General features: G+C 39.4%; 1 protein-coding gene across 12 annotated transcripts in view; it reads left to right on the forward strand.

Moving 5' to 3' along the window:
* Positions 1-25,652, forward strand: part of rbfox3a (RNA binding fox-1 homolog 3a) — a 494,366-nt gene that overhangs the window by 176,731 nt on the left and 291,983 nt on the right. For 9 of the 12 annotated variants that reach the window (XM_089122270.1, XM_089122267.1, XM_089122269.1 and 6 more), the window contains one exon: positions 8,383-8,434. The exons of the other annotated variants lie outside the window; for them this stretch is intronic. The gene's annotated coding sequence lies outside the window, so the exon portion shown is untranslated. The remainder of the gene's footprint in view (positions 1-8,382; positions 8,435-25,652) is intronic. 12 annotated transcript variants of the gene reach the window in all.

The following is a 25,652-nucleotide window of genomic DNA, read 5'->3' on the forward strand; positions in this document are numbered from 1 at the left end:
GCCTGGCACTGCCTGATAAGTACATTCCTTTACCTATGGTCCATTGTGAATGCTTGCATATTCTGTGGTTCTCTCTGTTTTAGCTGTTGTTCGAGAAGGGTAAAACCGGAGGGACGGATTGTCCTAATGCCATAGACACAAGGAACAAAAGCAAATTAACACCCAATGACAAGAAAAGTAAATACTCATTTGAATAAGAGTTCAATCACATAATGGCCTTCTGTTTCTTTTTAAAAACTTTTTTAGTAGTGAGGGAGCAAAAACGGCATTTGCTAATCTTGTCTGAGTGATATTTAAACAAATCAGGTATGGCATGGCTGGAATTGGCCTTTTTAATCACTTTTACGGCTTGAGAATGCAGAGCTGGCAAGCTGATTGATAATGATTAGCTTGATAGTGGTTATACAATGTGCAACAAACAAAATCTGAGAATGTTGACTACATTTTCACAGGTTTAGCGCATTCTGATTGGTTTGATTTGAAACTCGTTAATGGTCAACTATATGGGCGTTGTAGCCTAAAAGTTTGTGTAATAAATTCTTTGTTGAATCAAATATGTATATGTAATTTCTATTATATTGTGTGATTGTATATATATATATATATATATATATATATATATATATATATAGGCAAGGCAAGTTTATTTATATAGCACATTTCATACACAATGGTAATTCAAAGTGCTTTACGTAGAAGAAATTAAAATAATCAAATGAAATCAGAATAATTAAAACAGTTTAGAATAAAAAATAAAAAATAAAATACAGTAAATAATTAAAAAATAATTGTAAAAAAAAATGGTACACTTTACAGTAAGGGTACATGAATTATCATTAATTCATGTATAAATTAATGCATGAACTATGCATTCATTCATGCATTAATATCTCATGAATCATCAGGAACTAACACGAGTTCAACGGTTTTCATTCATGACTTCATGAATGAACAACACCTTAATTAAAACATTAACTAAGATGATGATTTATGATTTATTACGCATGATCATGATGTTTTCTTTGTTCAGAGTTGTGCCACCATTAATAGCACATTGTTCATCAGTGTTTCAAAGGACCTAGTCACCACTTTAGTTGAGGGGCCACACACATGATGAAGTCATTGATAGATAATGCTTAGTTAATGATGACTTCTGTATTTGATTTGGTCTATTTTGGTGTCTGTCCAATACAGTAGTCATCATTAATTAAGCATGGATCTATTAATGACTTCATCTTGTGTGTGGCCCCTCAACTAAAGTGGTGACTAGGTCACTGACCTAGACAAAAAACAAAAAAAAAAAACATGATCATGAGTAATAAATCATAATTCATGATGATGTGCTCATCTTAGTTAATGTTTTAATTAAGGTGTTGATTAAAACATTCCTGATAATTCATGAGAAATTAATGCATGAATAAATGCATAGTTCATACATTAATTTATACATGAATTCATGATACTTCATGTACCCTTACCGTAAAGTGTTACCAAAACAAATTATTTTAATAAAAATAATTGTATTTTTATTTTTTTGTATTACTGTATTAACATTTTTGGATGAAAATGTGTTTAGCTGTGACAAAAAATATCAATGAAAAAAATTCCTAAAGGCCTTATTTTCTATTTATTTCTTTATTTACTTATTGTATTATGGTTGAAATGCAGCTTGGACTTGTTTCTGACATGATTTCATTCACATTTTTAGAATATGTGTAAGCCACCGTTGTGTATTCACACATGCTGCTACAAAACACATGCCTCTCCATGTCTACTGATGTTTCAGGCCTACGAGAACAGTTCTGTCTTTATGGCCGTAAGCCCTTCTTGCTCTCCTCTTTAGATAAAGAGAAGAGTTGAACAGCATGTGTTGATTTAACATTGTCTTATATTTATCCCTCTGATTCTTTTCTCAGTGACTCTCGTTTGCTCTCAGCACATGATATTTTCCCACAAAATGTATATCTCTGAAATATATCTTTCTGTATCTATAGATCACTTTGACAACAGTAGATATTGAATTTCACATGTTTCGTCATGTGCCTCTATCTTTAGCACGTGGTTTTCTGCATGACGTAAGTCTAGAATCAGCCTTTGGCGCAAACACAGAACACAATCGTACGTTCGAGATATTGAATAATGTTTCATATTAAAAATTAAATATGCATGATGGTTAAGCCGAATTGGAGCTCACGATTATTCACAAAAAATAATAATACATTTCATTTTGGTGGTATTGTGTTTTTATATTTTGTCCCAGGGAAGACGGGTCTGATATTTTGTACCGTAACAAGATTCATTGCTAAAACGAAGCTGGAAAGAGTCAAAGTTCACGTCTCGAGTACCACAGGCTTCACCAGTGACTCTGTATCTACCAGCAAAGAGAGTCATGTTTCTTGCTCCAAGGTTGCCATGGAAACTATACCGGCAAAACAGCACCAAATGAGTAATGTCCCCATATGCTTTTTGTGCTATTGAAGGATTTTTATTTTTTTTTAATTGCCCAGAATTAAGGAGAGGAGGGAGAAAATGTGCTAGTTCTACTCTCCATAAGCTCATTATTTATTTATTTCAATTTTATTTATTTTTCTCAATAAATCCTTGTGTGATGAAAGACCATCTGTCATGTCTTAGCTGTCTTTTCCTTTTCAGTTTGCTTGACTTTTCAATTCCGATTTCCCTCACTCATGGACTCGCGGTAATGAGACTGTCTTAATTAATGAGAACGCACCCACCTTGCTCGTCTCAGAGCGACGGGAAAGACGGCCCCCTCTATTAGGCAGGACGTACATGGTGCCCCTGACCAAATTACAGTCATTTCATTTGCTCTCCTCCTCATCACTTATGTAAAGATTCCCACCCCGGGTGGAGGTGTTGGGACGGTGTGGGCGTCAGAATAGCTGCCGAGGGAGATAAAACAAGAAAACAACACTGACAAGCAAATAAAACCAGACAAAGGGCTTTGACAAAAGCTTATGTATATATGTTTGGTAAAGGAGGTGGTTCTATTTTGGATGGCGTGTGTGTTTATTTTGCACATGTGGGGGAGATTTATAATGCAGTTTAGCCGGGCGCTGCACGCACAAAGGCGCATTCTCTGATTTTTGATTTCACACCCACGAACGTGCGAACACACACGCAATGTAAGATTCGGTGGGGAAGCCGGCGGGAGCGGCGGTGTTCGAGGGGGTGGAGGAGTGGGACTGCGCGGCCTGAGCGAGTGATTCTAAGGAAGCTGATGAATGCTGCCACTGATGGGTCATTTGTCCCGGTGATAGAGTTAGCCACTGCCCTTTGGGAGGAAGAATAAAATAAAGAAAGCTGGAGAGGAGCGTGACGGATCGGCCAACGGTAACAGAATAAGTGGCTGCCTCACACATGGCTACCGGATCCGACCTTCCTCTAATTGGACATTCTCGGGGAGCAAGAGGGCAGAGAGTGTGTCTCACAATACAGAGACAGGCTGGACATGGTGACAGAGAAATAGGCATAGGGTTTACACAGAGAGGGATGCACATCAAAGATTTCACATCAAAGAATATAAAGGGATTAGACTTTCTGAACTGTGGTTTTGGCCTCCAAAAAGTGTAGTGCAGGCATGTCAATTTAACATTTGGTGTGTTTGATTAATATTCGAATGAAAATGTATGTGGTGGTCCTGTGAGGTTTACATTGGGTTTACATACATTTACCTAAAGGATTATTTAGAACGCCTATCTAATCAACCAATCACATGGCAGCTTCTTCAATGCATTTAGGGGTGTGGTCCTTGTCTCCTGAACTCCAAACTGAATGTCAGAATGGGAAAGAAAGGTGATTTAAGCAATTTTGAGCATGGCACGGTTGTTGGCGCCAGACGGGCCGGTCTGAGTATTTCACAATCTGCTCAGTTACTGGGATTTTCACACACAACCGTTTCTAGGGTTTACAAAGAATGGCGTGAAAAGGGAAAACATCCAGTCCTGAGGACGAAAATGCCTTGTTGATACTAGAGGTCAGAGGAGAATGGGCCGACTGATTTAAGCTGATAAAAGAGCAACTTTGACTCAAATAACCACTTGTTACAACCGAGGTATTCAGCAAAGCATTTGTGATGCCACAACACGCACAACCTTGCGGCGGATGGGCTACAACAGCAGAAGACCCCACTGGGTACCACTCAACTCCTTTACAAATAGGAAAAAGAGGCTACAGTTTGCAAGAGCTTACCAAAATTGGACAGTTGAAGACTGGAAAAATGTTACCTGGTCTGATGAGTCTCGATTTCTGTTGAGACATTCAGATGGGAGAGCCAGAATTTGGCGTAAACAGAATGAGAACATGGATCCATAATGCCTTGTTACCACTGTGCAGGCTCGTGGTGGTGGTGTAATGGTGTGGGGGATGTTTTCTTGGCACAATTTAGGCCCCTTAGTGCCAATTGGGCATGGTTGAAATGCCATATCCTACCTGAGCATTGTTTCTAACCATGTCCATCCCTTTATGGCCACCATGTAGCCATCCCCTGATGGCTACTTTCAGCAGGATAATACACCATGTCACAAAGCTTGAATCATTTCAAATTGGTTTCTTGAACATGAGTTTGCTGTACTAAAATGGCCCCCACTCTCACCAGATCTCAACCCAATAGAGCATCTTTGGGATGTGGTGGAACAGGAGCGATATACTTTTGTCTTTATGTGCATATACTTGGGCTGTGAGCACAAAATCTGCGGGAATGAGTAAAACTATGCTCATTATACGCAATCCCTCGAAATTCAAGCCTTGTAACACCAACAATATCCATCAGGTGCAATTGAGAGTAAGTAAAAGGACGTGAGTTTTTGTCATTCAATGTCAGAAAGATTAGAGATCAAGAACCTGCAGCTGGTATTGTGTCGGGAGCTTCAGATATTTCAGTTTCGCTATGTATCGAAAAATCTATATGTTTGACAACACTGGATTGCACCTAGTTTATTATTTCAGACTACAATTGGAAAATGTATATTTTAAAAAATAACCCACCAAAGTGCCTTGTAGGAGTGACTTACAAATCCACCCACATTTGGCGGTTTGGCGGGTGTTAACGTTAAGCTCTGCATACACATTTGTGGTATATACATTCTTGTTTTACAAGAAAATTCTATTAGCCCACTTTAGACATTCAAACTTGTCAAATTCATGTGAACTACCAGTCATTATAGTATAGTAGACTGTCTGCTTGATATCTACTAACACTTTATTCTGCTGATCCTCCAACAGACTTATAAACACCTATCCATAACCTAACAGTTTACTAAGTCTTTACTACAGTCAACTAGTACTCAAATATTAAAAGCAATTGTAGTTAATAATAATAACAATCATGCTGGAAATACCCCCACTTTTTCCTCACACAATTGCATACTGTATGTGCAATTTTAAAAGCATTTTCACAATTTGTGTGATGCATTTCACAGCAATGTTAATGTACTGAGGTGTCAAACTGCAATGTGGGTCAAAAGTGTTTTGGAATTGTTTCTAATAGCAAATCATCACCTCAGCATGTGCATGTCAAAACTAAGTAAGACTGGCAAGCCGGCAAAGTTTAATGTGCTTTAAATAGCAGCACTTAGGAATCCATCTAATGCGGCAAAAATATATATATACGTTGACATAATGCAAAAATGGATGATTTAGTATGAGTGAATCGCATACAGCTTCCTGCGCATGAAATCCCCCTTAATGCAAGCAAACCAATGAGAACGCTGAACAATGATGACGCTGCATAACAACAGAACGTACGCGCCAAAGCTGCTGTGGATTTTATTTAAAATTTATACTATGCATTGACCGTTTTCAAGCAGCTTTTAGCTGTTGTGTGAACAGAACGATTCATGAGTGTCGCACGTGCTAGTAAATATGTCCGTCACTCACAAATGTTGTGTGTGAGCGTAGCAAGTGTGTGACATCCTTTTTTTTTTTTTCTTTTTTTTTTCCTTCTGCAAACATTTTCCAAGCCAATCTCCCTGTGACTTTCCCCTCTCTCCACCCGGGTGGAAGGAGGAGGGGGGTGTTATCCAGCCTGGCAGCCCAGAGCACCCTTTTTGAAGCTGCTCTGAAGAGCATGGTCTAGGTAATCTCTGCTCGGCTGAAAGCCGTTTACAGAGAGAAGCAGACAGAGGAAGAGGTTATACTGGGGAGAGAGGATGCAATGGAGAGTGACGGAGAGAGGGAGAGAATGAAAGAAAGAAGAGAGGCAGGGGATATGAAAGAAGAGCGAGAACAGAGCCCAGGCAGAGGATGATAAGGCCTGGGGGATTTCGTTGCTGTTTTGGGGTCAGATTAGGAATGGGGTCTTGCTTTTGTCACTCGAGGAGAGAAGGAGAGAGACGCACACATCTGAGAGGCAGAAAGAACAGTGTTGTATTGTGGACTCCTGAAATGAGGAGGCAAGGTCCCTCTGCATTTGTTTTTTTTTTTGTTTTTTTTTTGTCGGATGTAAATTCGTGTTCCAGTTCCCTTTGATCTTTACACAGATTTTATGGTTTAAGGCGTACGGATCAGCATTTACCAATTGACAGCAAATATTAGGTTTTAGTGTGTTTATGTTAACATTCTTTTATGCATTTTTAATGTTAATTATAATACACAGCAAAAAAGCATCTTTTTGGACTTATTTTTTGCATCGTCCGTTCAAAGCATTTGTCACCAAATGAGATGCATTTTTAAATTAACAATCTTAAAATCAGCTTACTCATAGGTCATTATTTTAAGTTTTGAGGTTGGGACAAAGTTGGGACGTTGTTAACTTTGTAATTAGTCATATTAACCAGTTTATTCCATTTTATGCTGATCTGTGGACTGCTTGAAGACATAATAGGCAGGTTTGTCAGTGACCGTGACATGGTTTCTCACACGTGACTCTTCAAAATTTCACAATGGTAGATATACACCTTCATCTGGAATTTTATTCACTGGTGTCATTGCTAAGGTGCGGTTGTGAATTTAGCTTTCTGTTGGTCAATGTGGTAATCTTTCACCTCTCAAGAAATACCAGATCGTGTGAATTCCTATTTAAATTACTGAATTTTGCCCACAAATACTCTCAGAACAATTGTAAAATGTGCTCATATACCTTTTAGACACTGTTACTTTAGATAGTATGGCTAATTCAATATTTAAACTTATATTTTGTAATATTCATCCTTTTTTATTTATATAGTAAGTTGATTATTGCTCATCAGAATTTTTTTTTTTTCAGTGACTGATAAAACAGGGTAGATGGAAAGAAAGAGAGAATGAGACATTGGGCAGCAACAAATACACCAAAAAAAGAGAGTTTCTTCACATGGCAGTGTTGTAATGTTGATCATCATTTCTCTATCAAACGCAGTCCAGAGATAAAGTGATCTGATAGAACTGTCGAAACACATACTAACTTATTCAAGACAAACACTAGCCTTAAAAAAAAAAAAAAAACTCAAGGGAATATTTGAACCAAAAAAGTGAAAATTCAGTCATTTGCTCAACCTCATGTTGTTCCAAAACTAACTATACTATTATTTGTTTTCCATGCAACATATTAAACGGACTATAAAAGCACCATGAAAGTGGTTCATATGACGTTCAACCTTCACCATAGATGCCATATTTGATTTGAGGACTGCAGCGGATGTGAAAGTCTGATTAAGTTAATATTGACTTCAATTTTGGTCTGTTCGTCACACTAAGCTATTGTACAGCTTCAGAAGACCTGTAATATAGTACCTACTTTAAATCACATGGATGACTTTTATGGTGCACTTTTTTTTGGCATTGTCCTGTGGTCACCATGAACATGTCGTTGAATGGAAAATATCTTTGAAAAGATTCTTTAAAAGATATTTATTGTATTTCTCAAAAAGTATAACAACATACGTATTTCAGATCACATGAGGGTGAGCAACACTGCCGCAATTTGAATTTCTGGGTAAACGATTTCATTAATGCATTCCCGGAAATCATTAAAACTGCAAAAACATGTTTTATTGCCATGCAAATCACAATGAAGCTCATTATTTGCCTGGTTCTATTGCTACTGTAAACACTGCAAGGTTAAATAAGGTATCTAGTTCACCCAGTGGTGTCACATGACTGACTAACAGTAAGAAAACTCCCCTGTTCGTTTGTCGAACTTTTAAAAGTACAGCATCTTCCCACGTGTCTTTTATTCTCATCACATGTTCCCCTCCCTCTGCTGCCTCCCCATTTCTCTCCTACCGTTCGGCTTCATCCTCGTTCTCCTCTGTGTTTCAGATTCTTTTTGTGTTTTTCTGTATGTGCCGGCTCTTCGTCACCCCTCCCTTTCTCTTAACTGTGCTTTCACAGCTGACTGTTCTCTCTTTCTCTCTCTCTCTCTCTCCCGCTCTTCCACCCGTGCAGGTTCATCGGACAGAGTGACTCGCCACGCTCCGACTGCCCCCTTCTCCCCACAGTGAGTATTGTCATGCTAATTTTACTGATCGGCACCGTGTAGAGAATTTCTGTGGTCGTGGTTTGCTTTTTCCACATTCTGTACTTATCTGTTTTGGAGGGGGACAGTCGAACGTGTGATGCTTGAGAGGAAAGAAAGGCAAAAATGGAGATGGAATGAGAAGGAAAGAGCAGGATTTATGCGTGATTGTCAGAGTTTTGAGAGTTGAGCTCTGTGAGATTGGACCGGGGCTGAAAAAGTTGTGCTGTGTCTATGTGGAAACATTGAAGAGGGATGAAAAGGTGTTTAAAAAACCTAATTTCATATAAAAGCCGTTCATCCTTTTATGTTAGTTGACACGGACAGTCACACCTTTCATTCTGGCCTGTGTGAGTGTGGCTTTGCATTTGAGTATATGCCATTAGACAGCGCTATAGTTTATTTTTTCTTGTCAGACAATTTATGTCAGTGCTGCATGAATTTTAATATTCCTTTGACCTTAAAATGCTTCAGCTCATTTGAATTATATCCTTCAATTTATGTAGAAAAAGTCCAATATTCTATTACAGAGCAAAGCTTGAGGCATTCACATTTATGCTGTTTTTTTTTTTTTCTGTTTGAAATGTTCACATACTTCAATGTTTTTATAATTTAGTATACCTTGAAATTACAAATCCTAACCCCATGACAAAATACCTTTATCTGCTAACTGGCAATTTAGGACAGCACTTTTTAGACAAGGCCTGCAGGTGATAAACACACAAGGTGGTGAATTAATCCTGATTCAATGACAGGCTGAAAGCAAAGGAAACACTGTGACTGATTGGTGTAAATATGCATGAAGAATTGAGGTGAAATTCTTTATGCAGGGTGTTTCATATAGTTGTCTTTCCAACATTATAAAATCATGAACTCGTTTATCTATGTCAACAGTAACGTGTAATGAATGCGAAGACAGCTTTACACAAAGGTTCATTTGGTTAACCTTAGCTAATGCATTAGGTATCATGGACTAATAATGAACAACGTTATCCTGAGCACTGTGAAATCAGACAAAATGCATCACGGGCTGTTTCAAATCGAATATCTGCGGTTTTCTGTGAGGTTGAATTTTTTATTATTGCCAAATGAACCAAATGTACGTCAATGATTAGTCTAGGTAAATGTTATTTTATAATTATACTATTATTCTTTGTTCATTCATGTTCATAATATCTAATTTACACAACTATCTGGAATTTTAAACATTCATTTGTATATGTAGAAATAATTAACATTAATTAAATAATAAAGCCTCATTGTGAAGTAGTACCTCTTTGCTAAACAGAAATTGAGCTGTTCGATATTACGCCTAGCATCACAACCCAACAAAAGAAAGTTTGAGTGGAAATGCTGAGTAAGTATAAGACTATCTAACCTCAAGCAGATTGCTGTTATTCCTTAGAAAAAGGAAAGTGTCTTGTATCATAATAAACCTTCAAATAGCGCTATTGATTCGATGCACACGATACAAAAACAAAGATATTTGTGTGAGGCTTTTAATTTATCTTTTGCTTTTCTCTGCAGTCTGAGAGTGTGGCAAGGCTTGCCAATGTCAGCAAACCTAACATTACTTACTCCTCAACAAATTTGTTATTCATTGCTCTTGCGCATGACTTGGATGGCCATTGAAACGTACTTTTATTGAAGGGAAAGGGACACACTCTGGTCCAGAGCTCAGGCCGGATGACACAGAGGGAGGAAGAGGACTGGAAAGGTGGGATTCTCTCCTCGAGAGACACAGGGCTTTCAAGGAGAATCTGGACGAGAGATGAGAGATGTTCCTCCGGTTAATCTGTACAGACAAAACATTGTTTCCGGAGGCAGTCCTTCGCTAAAAGATCCCCAAGGCTCGGAGATAGCATCGCAGAGGTTTAATCGTGAAACAAACTAGTAATCTACTCTGGTCATGTATTTTGCCTAGAGCTTTTCTGAGCACTGTGGAATCAGACAAAATGCATCCAAGCTTTTCGTGTGTGAAAAGCAGACTGAAGCCTAGCTGAGTATCACAGCCTGTTTCAAATAGAATTTCTGCTGTTGGCTGTGAGGTTGAATTTTTTATTATTGTCAAATGAACCAGATGTACAGTTGGTTGAGTTGCAGCATTTTGACGCCCTTGATCTCCTCTAAGAGTTTTTTTTTTGTTTTTTTTTGATAAAGACAAAAACAAATGTTATACTTGACTTTACTCTATGCTTGAGAGAGGGCAGGAAATATTGCAAGTGAATTCAAGCTCAAGTCACTGACAAACAATGTATGCATTTTGGGCTTTGATGTGATACAAGCTCTGTTACCTCGGTATCGATACCTCAGGCAACAAATAAACCGCCTCTGGCTACTGATGAAACGTATCGTTTGCGTACGCACAACTGTAATGCATGCAAACCTCAAGGCCGGAGCTTTGACAATAGATGCAGATTCTCCTGCTATAGCTTTCACACGATGTGATCACAACAAATGGTTAATTTTCTCTCACAGCTACATGCAAAATCCTATCCGTGTGTATTCTGCCATATGTGCGAGCAGTCCAAGCACATGCCTCACTGAAATTCACTCTTTAGAGAGTGAATCCATGCACCAGTAGCACCCCTCTAGCATCTCAAAAACCCTCATGTTGTGACATTTCTGCTGTGAGACAGTGTAAAGTTCTCTTTTTGAGGCTCTGTCACAGTTTTTGCCCTGTGTAATGTAGTTTTGATACAGAGACTAGATCAAATACTCTGTGATCTTTCACGCTTAAATTATTTAAGGTCCCAAGATTTTTAAATTTAATATCATGCACATCGATATCTAGCCTCTCTCTTTCTGGGGATTAGACTCCTCAATAAGATATGATGCGGGTCTCATTTTTACATTGTGTCATGTTGCCGTTTTTCTGCTCATTTGGAATGTGACTTGTTGTTTCTTTTCCTTTTTTTATTAGGCCTGATGTATTACCTTTGAGACAGATCAATGCTGTCAGTCACTATAAATGAGAACCACTCCACCAATTATAGATGATTAAGTTAGCCTCCGCCAGTCAGAATGCTCAAATCCCAGGTGTTTAGGAAACGGCTTGTCTGCTGGTGCAGAATTTGACTGAATACCTGAAAAGAATTACAAGGGTGGCGTTACTCATCACGCCGACCGAAAAAATGAACCGTGCAAGCGTGACAATTCTAGTTTGTCTGATGCACAGCAAAACATATGGAAGTTTCATAAAATAACATGAAATAAATCTGCAAGACAACATGTCTGTTCCATTTCATTAGATTTATAAATTTCTATGACATTCTCAACATATGTGATGGGATATAAAATAAATTGGGCCTTTTGTAACACAACAGATTAAAAAACATTTAACACGGACAGTTTTTGCTCTTTTCTCATTATGATTAAATGCATTTAATTTATTTAATATATGAAACTATTCAAATAGGGCCTATGTCCGTTTACAAATTTTTGTTTTTGGGGTCTACTAGAATAGGTTTTAATGCTTGAATAAAAAATTCACTTATTTTACATTTTTTCAGGACTTCTTTTACCAGTCAATCAGTAACTCTCTGTTTAGTTCCTGTTCCTCCTTACAAAAAGTGCAATGTGCTCTGATTGGTTGGCTGGACCAGTGTGTTGTGATTGGTTAACCACTTCGAGCGTGTTTGGGAAATGTCACGCCTCTTACCATAACCGCAAGTTTCAACACACTATTTATGGCGCTTTTCCATTACCAGTACCAGCTCGGCTCGCCTCGGCTCGACTCAGCACGCTTTTCTCTCCGTTTCCATTGCAGACAGTACCAACAAAAAATAGTACCCGGTCGTCATAGGGACACCTTTCGTTCCTCGTTGCCCCGTCAAGCTCTCGCTGGATCCTCTCTTCGGCAACCAAACAAAGGAAAGTCTGCACATCCTCGTTTGACCTCGGCGTATTCTTCCGAGTTGCCATAATAATAGTAGTAAGTTTAGTAACTATTTCTGGCCAAACTATTTAAACATGGCGGGGTTATTCTGGATACTCCATCTGGCGCGTGTAATGGTGACACAGTGAATGGTGACGGTTCTCTCTGAACAATCAGCAGTCGGTATTGTTTTCTCGTGACATTTTAGTATCGCCTTATCTCGCTCAGAACCTAGCCGGAGGTCGCACAAAAAAGTACTCGAAAGCAGGTACAGGTACAACTTTTACACAGTGGAAAACCAAACAAAGGTGAGCCGAGCCGAGTCGAGCCGAGCCGGTACTGTGAAGTGGAAAAACGCCATAACTGACTCAACCAGGTCACCTTATTTAAATGAGGAATATTGTGACATGTTCGTTCCTGGAAGAAAACTTAAGCATTCAATCGAGGCGTTTCAGGGAGTTCAGAAACAAGGTCCTTCTTGCTATAACATAACAAGAAAGATCTCTTTCAGTACATAGTGCACACACTTTTAGTTATGAACTGACAAAAAGCTGCAATCGTTGTTTTGGCTAGATTCCCGTGGCTACAAATCAAATCAGTAACCACCATAACAATTTGCATAGACTTTGTCTTCACAAACATGCAAATATGTAAGGCAAACATAGCAGTCAATTAGATTTTTTGTCATTTACTCTCTTTTCTTTCATATCATCAAGGAAATCCTCTTACGTGCCACCGTTGCAGTGAAGTTGACACTTGTCAGAGCTACAACTGAGTGTCTCTTTGTTCTACCACTTCAGCTGTGTGTGCGTGTGTGTGTGTGTGTCATTAAGTGTGGATGGTGAACTTGCTGCAGATTGCCTGGAGATTGCCGCTCTCTCTGTGTAGCAGAGATGCCCCCGTCCATAGATGAGGTGCGATTGACATTTCTCACTGGCCCTCAACGGGGTGTCTGTAAAGATCTTGAACCCATTCAGACTGGCTCTGAAATCAAATCACTGCAACCGCCACTGCCACCAGTCTCAATGGTCACATCAATTATTTAGCACCAACTCGAGTGATCCAGAAGGTTGGGGGAATTTGATTTTGCCAATACCTCTGGCTAGCAGGACCTTTGACATTGGTCTGTGCAAAAGGGGCGGACAATGATAATGTACCAAAGGTCAGTCACCTTATGCCGATTTGTGCGGAAAATGGCCGTTATTGATGCTTGTTTCTAAAGCTGATTCTAATTGCCCCGAAACATTCTCCTTTGTGCATACTCTAGCGGATCTCCTGTGAATGATGAATTTTCCTAAAGAATGTCTTCGATTTCTCCAGTTGGTAATGTTTTAGAGGTAGCTTGGGGTTATCTGTGCTAATTAAAGTTTGATTTGATCAAAGTACAACTTTTTTTTTTCAGCTTGCATTTTAATTAGGCTATGGGTCACTGGTCCCTGGTCCATTGCAAGGACATCTGCAGACTTTCTAACGTAATCTGAGACTCTTTTTAAATTCAATTTAGGGGATTTAATAGACAACGGTGACTTTCGGACAGTGCGGGGATAACCATCTCGTCTGCTGGCTTCTCGTCGGCACAAAAGGGAGCGGCGGTCTCCTGAGATGATCTCCATGGCCCTCTTTGGGCAATGTCGTCATGGCGACTCTTGCTCCCTTCGGCCCATTACCGCAGACAATTGAACCTGCTATCAGCGCCACGACAGAGGAAATGTGTTAAACACCGGCAGCCGGAGTCGCCGGCTTATTTGTCCCTCTGCTATCTGTCACCGGCACGAGCTCCGGCGGCATATGCAGAGTGCCTTTTCATAACGATAAAAATCTGCGAGCTGACGCGCAGGACAGATATCTGCTAAAAAAGGATGAATGCGGCGGAAGGAGACCCCTTCTTTAATGCCCCCCTCCTCCTCTGCTTCTCTGAGATGGGAGTGAATTCCATGGCAGCAGAATCAATTTGCAGCTTGGGGCCCGTTTGTGGGAGTATTGCTTTTTATGTGATATGATCTTTGCTTTACATTTCCGGAGGTCAGTACAGACACAGAAACAAGGTCAAGCGAGACTTGATCGACAGTTTCTCTGTCTGCGGCAGCGAAACAATTACCCACTTGGGGATGGCGGGGATATTAAACCGGTTGGCTTTAAACATCTGAAAGGAATCTCCTATTGGATTTAAAGCCGTTCCAGATCTGAGCCCCCGTGTCCGTTGATTAATAGCTTTCCTCGTCTCTGCTGCCCCAGGTATTTATGCATGTTCTGATACGGGAGAAGTGAGGGTCAATTTAGGGCCAGGACATCATGCCCGCTCTTTAGAACGCAGGGAGCGGGATGATATATTTGTTGCTTGCCTTAATGGTAGCAACTGGAAGCCTTTCTCTTTATTATCATGGTAATGTAAAAGAATTTGCGATGTCCTTCAGCACAGAACGTGTAACTCTTATCCTCCGTGACTCTGAAACCCAGTGGCTCGTTTTGATTTCGAAGCCACATTCCGCGGTGGACCCGATCCGGTGCAATTACGATGCCAGATCTTTGGTGTGGAAACTTTGATCAAACAGATGCCATTTGAACTCTGTCCATCCATTGATCTGTAGCCCAGTCAGGGCATTTCCACAAGGGAAACATTGCAGGGCGAACAGCCAATGCTATTATGTTTAATATATGCATCAACAATTTGCAACTATTAGATTATACCTCCTGTTTTTTCCCCCCCTTTAGTAGAAGGTCAATGTATACCCCAGCCCGTTTCAAATGGTCCCTAATTATACTAAAGGGAGGCTCCGGAGCCCTTCATTTGTCATTTAGCAGTTGTGAAGGAAGCCCACAACTTTGGCTTGGTCTACATGAATTGTATTGAAGGTTTTCTGATTGAAATATGAAGTCAGAGTGATTGTCCCTTTTTTTTCTAGGTGCGTCAATGTTTTGACGTCTTTGAAGGGATGTGACGGTGAGGATATTTTCCTCACATTCACCGGCTGGGGATTTTAAATCGCTAATTTAAAGGCAAAAGTAAAATGTGCACGTTTTCACGGGCATTTATAACTGTGCAGTAGTGCGGGAAAGAACTGTTTTGTTATTGTGCCCTGAATATGCGCTAGTTTGAAAACGAAACTAACTTTCACTTTTAAATTAGCGTCAATTCATCCTTCACTTGGAGTTTGATTGACAGGCATGTGATCTGACCAATCAAAATCCACCATTTTTGTCCATGAAAGCAGTCAGGCGAGTTAGTAGTTTAACGTCGGTGGAACTTGGCTTTATCAGGCAATCTGTCACGACACATTAAAGAGCCACAAAACGGTTGGCCTATTTATTGTTTTGATTTTCTTTGAATGACCAAATTTGAAAGTTGAGACTGTTTCATATTAAATATTACCTGCTCGGTCCTTTCTGTCAACGGATTTAACGGCTACTGCGTAATTGCATTCAATATTTTTAAGGCTTTAAACTTTCTTTTTTGCCGCGGTGGGCATGTCATGAAACCGGTGTTGCGACTGAACACCGGTAACTCCGACTACCGTAGCAAGCCTATGTCTTTGGACCAGAAAGTTCACAACAGACTCTTAAAAGTAATAATTTATGACATTCCAGACAATCCCATATATAGTCAAAGGCATCCAGCTATTGCGGTTGCTGAATAAAAGGCAGAAACGTTTTGACTAATGAATCATGAAGACAATAAACACACGATTGCGACAATATATGGTTTTGTGTGCGTTTTCAAGGCATATTGGGCTATTTTCATATAAAATATTTGAATTATGCAGTACTAATTGACATTTTTATTACAGTATTGAAAATATAAAAATATACAAATCACTAGAGACGTCTAGATACCCGAAAACAAATTAACACCCAAATGCACTTTTACTTGGTTAACACTTCTGTGAATTCCAATATTAGGCAAACAAATCACAGAGTCTGCTCTGGTTTTGCTCATATACCAAGTGGCAGTGAGGAAATATCATCTAATAATACTGGGGTTTATGTGCATATTTTTAATTTCCTTGTTTACCAAAGACATTGCAGGGGACTTACAGTGGGAGTGTTGTTAACTCTTATTGCAAGCAGCTTCAAGGTTTCACGCAAGAACGCCTTGATACTGTTGTTAATAGCCTGCACAGCTGTGGGGAATGACTAGTGAACCTCTCCAATTTTCCTCTTACCATTATTACATTATTTTAATGTATTTTATTCCATTTAATTATCCAAGTTCATTCAGTTAAGAAAAAAAAAAGAGAGAGAATGAAACGAAAGCACATTTCAAGGTCCTTTAACCTCAAGGAGGCAGAGACCTCCCCAAATAAGCCCTCTTCTTGCGTACATGGCATCCCATTAGCTGCAGACAGAAATGTCCTGCATGGACTGATGGAGAAATGAGGGTGAGGGATGGCAGACTAGGATATTTGAATATCTCACCATTAAAATGCACAAAGCTGGAGCATGTCTGCAGGGGAGGCTTTGAAATCCCCCCACCTTCATGTCTTTTAACTCAGTGTGTGCGCTCCGTCAGAGGACCCTGAGGGATCCTGTCTCCGAAAGGGGATGTTGCATGTTTCTATAGACATCAAACTCATGAGCACAACAGACCAAATATTAAATGTGAAATTGCTTTTTATTTTCCCTTTTTTCCGAGCTGTAACCTTGAAACAGAGGTCGCTTTAAATATGTAACTATGGGTTTGTAGGCACTCTGCTTCAGTATTTGCGCGAGGCGAAGGTGTGCTACGCCAAATTCAAGATCAAGGCTAGTGCATAATATGGCTCATGAAAAGGGAATTCTTCCTTTTCATCTCTGAGACCAACACGAAAATCATCGGGACATTCCTTAACTCCTTTTTAAAAGCCGTTTTCTAGACAATGGTGGTAAAAAGAATAAAATGAGAGTAAAGCAAGTGCAAATTTAAAATGATCACTGACGTTCCTTCTTTTTTCTTCTTTGGCTTTAAAGCTTTTTATATTTTAGGTGTGTGGACCGTGCGTGTGCATGATGTGTGGATTCAAAAGTTTGGAGTCAGTGGGATATTTTTTTTTTATGCTCAGAGGCTGCATCAAAAATACTGTGAAAAATATTATTACAATAAAAAAATGAATTATTAAAATGCATTTTTTTTCCCCGTTATGGCAAATCTTAATTTTCAGCAGTCATTACTCCATTCGCTTATCAAAAAACATTTCTTATAGTTATCAATGTTGAAAACTGTATTAAATTTTGGAAACAGTGACTGCTTAGAAACGTCTTAACAGGATTATTTAATGAATAGTCTAAAAAACCTATATGTATTTGTGGAATGTGTTTAATGGCATTTCAATGAAGAAATTAATGTACTACTAATAATACCGATGAACTTTATATGTTATGTAAAGCACAAATAGGTCTGCATACTGCTCTACAGAAAAGTTCTTTTTAGTTCTAAAAGGAGTACAAAGTAGATTTCACATTAAAAACCAAAGCTCTGCCGTTATATTCATGCATTTATTTAAACCGAGGGGAGAAATGTCATGATAATGAAAAGATTTCTCAGGAAGGAATCACATTTTTCACCCCTCACAGACAGATGAGGTGCAATATCAGATATAGTAAAACCAGTGGCTAAATGTAATAGTATGACCTCTGGCTGGCAGCGAGACACTCCTGATGGGCCAATTTGAAAGGATCACAATGTCCAACCATATGACTTTATTATAAAATCGCCACCATAAAATGAGAGTAACTCTATCTCTTATTTCACTGAATGACTCTATACAGCAAGGACACACAGCGGTGCCTCCACAGTTCACCACAGCTGGAGCATGTGGCCAAAACTCACTCATGATTTCTTTTGCAAATATTCACTCAACTGGTTTAGTTGCTATTGACTTTCTCTGACACTCAGTCAATCTTAGTGAATCACAGCTGTGAGATTCGCCCCTTATTTAAGGCTGTTTTCAATCTTGGTTTGAATGCATGATCCAAACTAAAGTTTGTTTCTCTGTCCCTTTATTATTTTTGGTCCGAACTGCCATAAAATGGCATCCTTAATGCGACTACCGCACCTTCAGAACAAAAGAGTGGTGCAGGACTGACGTCAAAACCCCGAAGACCAATTCACCTCTGGTTTTGGGGTTAATCTCGAGGGAACCAGTGGAGAATTAGGCTTCTGGGTTTTGACGTCATTCCTGCACCACTCTATTGGCAGCTGTTTGCCACTGTAAATAGGTGTATACTGTTACAGTTAGTATTAAAAGACCCATTTCATTTACTCTAATATGCTCTGTAGGATGATAACGCTGGATAAGCGTTTTTAAAGATATCTGAAATCAATTGCGTCAACTTTTTTTTTGTTCCCTTAAATATAAATAAAATTGCGTCTTGGCCCCGCAGAATTAAAGAGTGCAGAAACATAACTCCACAGCAGCCTTTGATGTGAAACAGTCCTCTCCGTCTCTTAACTGAAGAGGATTTTGGCAACAATTCCCTTTGATAGAATATACCTGGGCGTTTCTTAGTCAGAGAGTGTGTGGGCTTTTGATGTTGCGATCTTTTCTGTTAAGTTTTTGTTGTTGCTTCAGGGACGAAAGTCTGTTCTGCTCTAGAAGTTTGTGGTGGGACGGAAATTAGTCAGCTGAGCGGTGGAGAGATTGATGTTTTATGTCTTCAGGAAGGGTGGATGGACCTCATTGCATTCAAGTGGGTTTACAATATGTCTCGCATGTTGCATGCTGTGCGGTATGACAAGTTGTAAGGCACGGTTAATTGTGCTGTTGCCATACTTTGAAGAGTTTAAAGCGATGTGGCATCAGTCTAAAGTCAAACTAATAAAAACAAATTGGTTGGTAAAACTAAACAATTGGCAAGAACAAAACTTTGCTCAAAGTCGGCCGGGAGTCACCAATTCTGCACTATTCTGCTCAAAGTATTTTGATCCTGTTGCTCTTCCTAAACAAAGACTGTTAGTCTTACAAGCCTAGATTTTGTCTTTCGCCATTAAATTTGAGTTGTCGAACTCCAAACAATGTATGACCGAGAGATGTTAGTCTCTTTGAATAAAATATTGTTTATGTAACATATGCATGATGTATGATGTGTACTTTTGTGTATTTGCATAAAAATACAATACATATCCACCAAGAGGACTACTGATTGTTTTCCACTTGAAGCATTGCATCCAGACGAAATGTAACCAAATTTACTGGCAAGAACTAAACAAGAAACTTTTTATATGAAATTACAAATTGAGATATGTCACATTCCAATCCTTATTCTCTGCCCAAAAACGATTCCGAACAGTATGAGTAATAAGTTGTACTTCATATTCCATTATATCAAGCAGTCAGGGAAATTTGCGTGTGCCACGCGAATAAAAGCCCCGACTCATTCAGTTCATTTTCTTCACAGTAGTTTAAAGGCCATATACGTGTGATGTGGGAAACGTGCTTGATTGTGTAGAGAAACATGGAGTGGTGTAAAAAGCTGAAGTAGTTCAGATGCTGTATTTTAATGTCTCTTTGTGATTGTGCGTTGATAAGAGCTGACAGATCTTTTTCCTAAGCGCAGGCAGGCTGATGACAGTAGACTATTCACAGCGAGGCACTGATCACTCTACGGCAGCTCTCTTTCTCTCTCTATTCGCTGCATGAAAGAGGGTTTCGACGGCGGCATACCTTTTGTGTCATTTCACGGGCTGTTTTTTCATCAAGCGGAGCTGCGAGGAACTTGTAAAGCAGCTCAGCCGTGTGTCTGTCACGCCTTGCGCTTCATTTCGTACTTTTTTTTTTTAGTATGGAGGAAAGGTCTTTTTCATTTTAAAATTGGGGAAACTTTTAAATGAGGCACTTACACAACAAAGGGTTTTCTACAACTCTTACAGCAGTGGCCAGCCCCTCCTCGTCTTTACCAGCTTGTTTAATCTCAGTAAGAGTACATCCTTTCATTTTGGTGGGATATTTGTCAGAGACTCTGCAGACTTGCATAAGTAACAGGAGTTAATGTTTGAGGGACAACTGCGCCGATGGTCTATAATAAGAGGCCTCGCTGAGCCAAGGGTTTCCAAGGATATGAGCTCTTTAAACAAGCTCTCACTGTACTGTGAGATTACTTAGTTAAATATTATCAGCAGGCCCATCCATCTTTGCGCATTGTATCACTTGAACTACAATATCTGACCTTCAGCACCAACTTGTAATTGAACTCGCTGCCGAGTCGCTCGGTGGAGTTTGACTTACGCTGCCTTTGCTGGAACATATCTCCGCATGACTACATTAGCATGTCCTCTCTTCATCTCTCGATTCTTCACCTTTCCCTTCTCTCCTCTCCTCCTACAGAAAAGAAAATCAGAGATGAGGTCTTAATTGTTTCTCTTAGGCGACTTAGGAGACTTTTTCTGAAATCTTTTGCACTTGAGAAAATAAAAATCTCCACTACTTTCATAAGAAAATGACCTGAAACTTTTTTGATAGAATTCTTCCAGGAATAAATTATCCACATTGATTACAGAATGCTGTTTGATGACAATTTTCTCATTCAAATCTGAAATTTGGGGAGAAACATTTGAGAAAATGTGCTTAACATAGCTGAGAACTCCATGAAGTTTCCTGAGAAATGGAAAAATCCCATTAAGTGTCTCCTGTAGAGTTTCAGAATAAACCTACACCCAGATTTGCCAAGATACAAGTTTGCCATCAAAAAGTCAGATCTCATTTTGACCTCAAAAAAGTCAATCAAATACTTCCAAGGCCAAATTATTCACTTCAATTGTTAGAGCTTTTTTTTATAAACTGTAGTCTTGTATTCACATTAGATGTTTCAGGAGACATTTCATGAACTCTCCTCTTTTGTCTACTGAGAGTTTGTTTGGTAAGATGTTTCATTAGTTGAACAATCGGTATGTTGTTAAACATCAGTACAATCCATTGAACGCTCACTGTTTGACATTTCTTCTTAGGAAAACATCTGAGAAATGAGAAATCTTTATAATTATGAAAGAGTAACCTCTGAGCTAAACTTTTCCTCTCCCATTCACCTCTCCTTATTTCTCTTTCCTTCTCCATATGGCTCTTTTTGCCAACAGCATGTATTCTATTTTTAGTGTGTGCTGAGATACGGTGCCGTGCCATTTAAAGAGTGGGCTTTATTATGTTTGTGAAGTTTGTTGGAGTCTAAACAGGAGCTGGTTATACACCAGAGACTTGCGAGCACACTCATTTTCCCTTTTGAGCTGACTCTGGTAAATCATTTGACACCGTGTCTTAAAAAGAGATGCGTGCATCAAATCTGAATCCGCCACAACAAAAGCTCCTGTTGCTTTCCAGTGAGATCTGGCGGCTCTGGTGGTGGTGTGAAGGCGAGCTACGGGAATTCCTCAGGAGGCTGGGGAAAATATTCAGCCCTTCCCTGTAGGATAATTGCTCCTCGCCTAGATGAGCTGTGCTGAATTGCCCTGTATACACCGTGTTGGAGGCAGCTGTAATTCTGTCTGATATTTCACATTTTGCTCTGCGTCCTGCTGTGGGTGCAGATCTCCTGCTGGGTACTCGACTGAACCCTCCGCGAGACTAAAACTCAGTCCCTCGCTCGCTTCTGATGGCTTATGGCCGGGGGCGATTCTAGGATTTCAGCCTTAGGGGGCTCAGCCCCTTACCTGAATGTGAGATGTTGTGGCTCAGAGGAATGTTTCTAGCGACAGTTCACAAGTTCAAATCTTGTCTGACGAATTTTTAATGGACCAATTAAAATAGCATCTGGTTTTCAGTAGATGTACATGCGAATGTTTAGCAGAGATGTAGTGCCCTTGCTGCACTCGAGAACATCACCAATTTCACCTATGCCATTGACTAGATGGAGGGATGATACTTAATGTAACAAACTTTAACTTTTTTAAGGATCCTAAAGGGGAGGCTTCAGAATAAAATAACACCGGAGAGCTACTGTAGACTATATTTTTTAGTAAATGTGAGAGATAACATTATAAATGTATGTTATATATTCAATCATTCAACCACATCCCGAAGGTGCTCTATTGGATGACTGTGGAGGACATTTGAGTAAAGTGAACTCATTGTCATGTTCAAGAAACCTGGGCTGCATTTCTCAAAAGCATTGTGATCTAAGTTGATCGTAGAGACCATCTACAAAGATTCAATGATCTAGGCGTGCAATGCTTTTGAGAAATGCAGCCCAGGTTTGTGACATGGTGCTTGAAGTAGCCTTCAGAAGATGGGTACACTGTGATCATAAATAGATGGGCATGGACAGTGACAATACTCAGGTAGACTGCATAGTTTATTCTCAATTGTTCAATTGGTACTAAGGGGCCCAAAGTGTGCCAAGAAAATATCTACACACCACCACCAGCCTGATCTTGAGGTAGGATGGATGCTTTCATGTTTACTCCAGATTCTAACCCTACCATCTGAATATCGCAGCAGAAATCGAGATTCATCAGACAATCTTCTATTGTCCAACTTTGGTGAGCCTGTGCGAATTGTAGCTTAAAGGGTTAGTTCACCCAAAAATAAAAATTCTGTCAGTATTTACTCACCCTCATGTTGTTCCAACCCCGTAAGAGCTTTGTTCATCTTCGGAACAAATTAAAATATTTAAGATGTTAAGATCACTCCTGCATACTAGTCCATAGGGTTCTTGAGGGAATGACACTTGCTGGCATCGAAAAGTCATCAAAGACATCGTTAAAATAGTCCAAGTGACTACAGTGGCTCAATTTTAACTTTATCAAACGACGAGAACACTTTTTGTGCGCAAAAACAAACAAAAATAACGACTTTATTTCAACTATTCACTTCCTTCTCCATGGGTCTGTAGTCAGTTAACGTAGTGTGATTGCGTAGAGCTACGTCACACGTAGGCTCACTATTGGCCGACGCTGGTCATGTGTGTGATGCGTGTGACGTACAATAACAGAAGCTCACGCTATTAAACTAGTAACCTGACTCGAGGCAGAGAGAGAAATAAACGAATAGTTGAAATAAAGGCGTTATTTTTGTTGTTTTTGCGCACAAAAGTGTTCTCGTCTTTTGATAAACTTAAGATTGAGCCCCTGTAGTCACTTGGACTATTTTAATGATGTCTTTAATGACTTTTCGAGGTCAGCAAGTCATTCCCTCAAGAAGCCTGTGGACTATTATACAGGAGTGATCTTAATATATTAAATATTTTAATTTGTGTTCTGAAGATGAACGAAGCTCTTACGGGGTTGGAACAACATGAGGGTGAGTAAATACTGACAGAATTTTCTTTTTTGGGTGAACTAACCCTTTAAGTTTCTTGTTGTTATGAGACAACAGCAGGAGTGCCACCCAGTGTCTTCTGCTGCTGTAGCCCATCTTCAAGTTTCGAAGTGTTGTGAGTTGAGAGATGCTTTTTTGCATATCTTGGTTGTAACAAGTGGATATTTTTAGTTACTGTTGCCTTTCCATCAGCTCAAACCAGCCTGGCCATTCTCTGACCTCTGGCACCAAGGAGGCAGAATTGCCACTTACTGGATATTTTCTCTTTTCAGACCATTCTCTGCAAACTCTAGAGATGGTTGTGCAAGAAAATCCCAGTATATCAGCAATTTCTGAAAGTCTCAGCCCAACCATTCACGTTGAAACTCTTAAATTACTTTTCTTCCCCATTCTAATGCTCAGTTTTAAACTTTAGAAGATTGTCTACATGCCTAAGTGTATTGCGTTTCTGCCATGTGATTGGCTGATTAGATATTTGCTTTAATGAGCAGTTGAACTGGTGTACATAATAAAGTGGTCGTCGAGTGTAAAAACACACACACACTTTTGTAAATTATTCGAAAAACTTTGACAAACGTAAAAAAAATGTTTTGATGTTGACTGTAGACAAGTGGTTTTCTTTATGTTCATTGATTTTGAAAATATGAAATATTTTGACTTTTTGTAAAGTTGAATTCTCTCAATTTAGGAGCTTTTCTTAGCGTGCATTGACTCATTTGATTATTTAATCAGCATATCATGCAGTTTGATTCATTTGTTATCCCTTTGTTGAAACAGAAACAAGCTAATGATTAAATCCTTCCAAAACAATACAGAAGTTGACTTGCTCAATTTAGGTCTATCGTGTTATTCGCCTCTTTTCATGCACTCTTTATATTGCATCGACTCTACGTTCATACCTTCACATGCATGATTATGGCTTTAGGACTGTACTGCATGTGTAATATCCATCTCCCTTCAAACAATATAAGAGCTCAACTATTATTCATTGAAGTTATGACCTACTGAAACTCCTATGAGATTGGGCCGAGCATGTTATGCTGTTAAAGGAAATTCAAAATACTTAGTTGTTTCTCTCTTCTGTTTCCCAACTGACATTTAAAATGGACTTTTTGATTGAGTGTGGTGTTTTAACTTGAAGGTTTAAGTGTTTGCTAACATATCCTGCAGCGTCAACACTAGCATCCCTGGCTTAGTCTCATTAGCATAGTGAAGCGTTGCCTAGAGAGGGTGGTGCTTCTGCCAGCGCTGTGCAGTGAATTGTATTTGCCCTTTTGGTGGATGCAAAGGGGGGAAACCCAATCTCAATTCCACACATGAGTCATGAATTCAGCCGTGATATGTGAAATATGGCTTACGTTCAGGGCATGGCTGGAACTGAATCTAATTGGATGCAATTGACTTTGAATGCCGATAAAACACTTGATTAACAGTGCTACAACAGGCCTCGTCATTAGCACCAACTGGTAATGTCTGGCCTTCTGTGCCCGGCCAGCTAACAGAGCTGTAAGCAAAAAGGACATGACATTGGGAGACAAAACAGGCTGTTTTGGGGCCAAAATAAAAGTTGGACACGATTCATTTGCCATTATTATCTCCCTTTAAAACTGGCTTGTATTTTAAACATTTTCTGGTCCCTTCAAAGGGAGGGCTTGTTCCATTTTGGTCGTGCGTTGAGTGGAGGCGATGGTGAAACTGCCTGGAACGTAAGGCAGATGAAGACTTAATGAGGTAGCCAGGGAATGTTGGGAACCATTCTTTATTGTTGTGCCCTTTCAGTGAAGCTTACAAAATCTGAAGAAAACTTTTTTTTTTTTTTTTTTTTTTAAATGAACTTTGCATTTAGCTGGGTCGAAGTGCCTGTGGCTCCCATTGCCTCGCTTGTACAGAACTGTTGCTCATATAGCACTCCTCCTCAAGATACATATTTTTTATCATAAGAGAAACCTGTGAAAGTGAAATTAAAACTTGTTGAGTGGGGAAGTTCTAGTATTGACAGGAAGAATAAGAGTTCAGGCCGTTTTTGTTCCTTTTTGTAATATCTCTTGTGAAGCAAATGGTAAATTAATCCAGCTGGATGCAATTGACAACTTTAGGATGTTAA

The sequence above is a fragment of the Pimephales promelas genome, chromosome 17 (genome assembly GCF_988280905.1).
Source record: "Pimephales promelas chromosome 17, fPimPro1.hap1.1, whole genome shotgun sequence".
NCBI classification, from domain to species: Eukaryota; Metazoa; Chordata; class Actinopteri; order Cypriniformes; family Leuciscidae; genus Pimephales; species Pimephales promelas.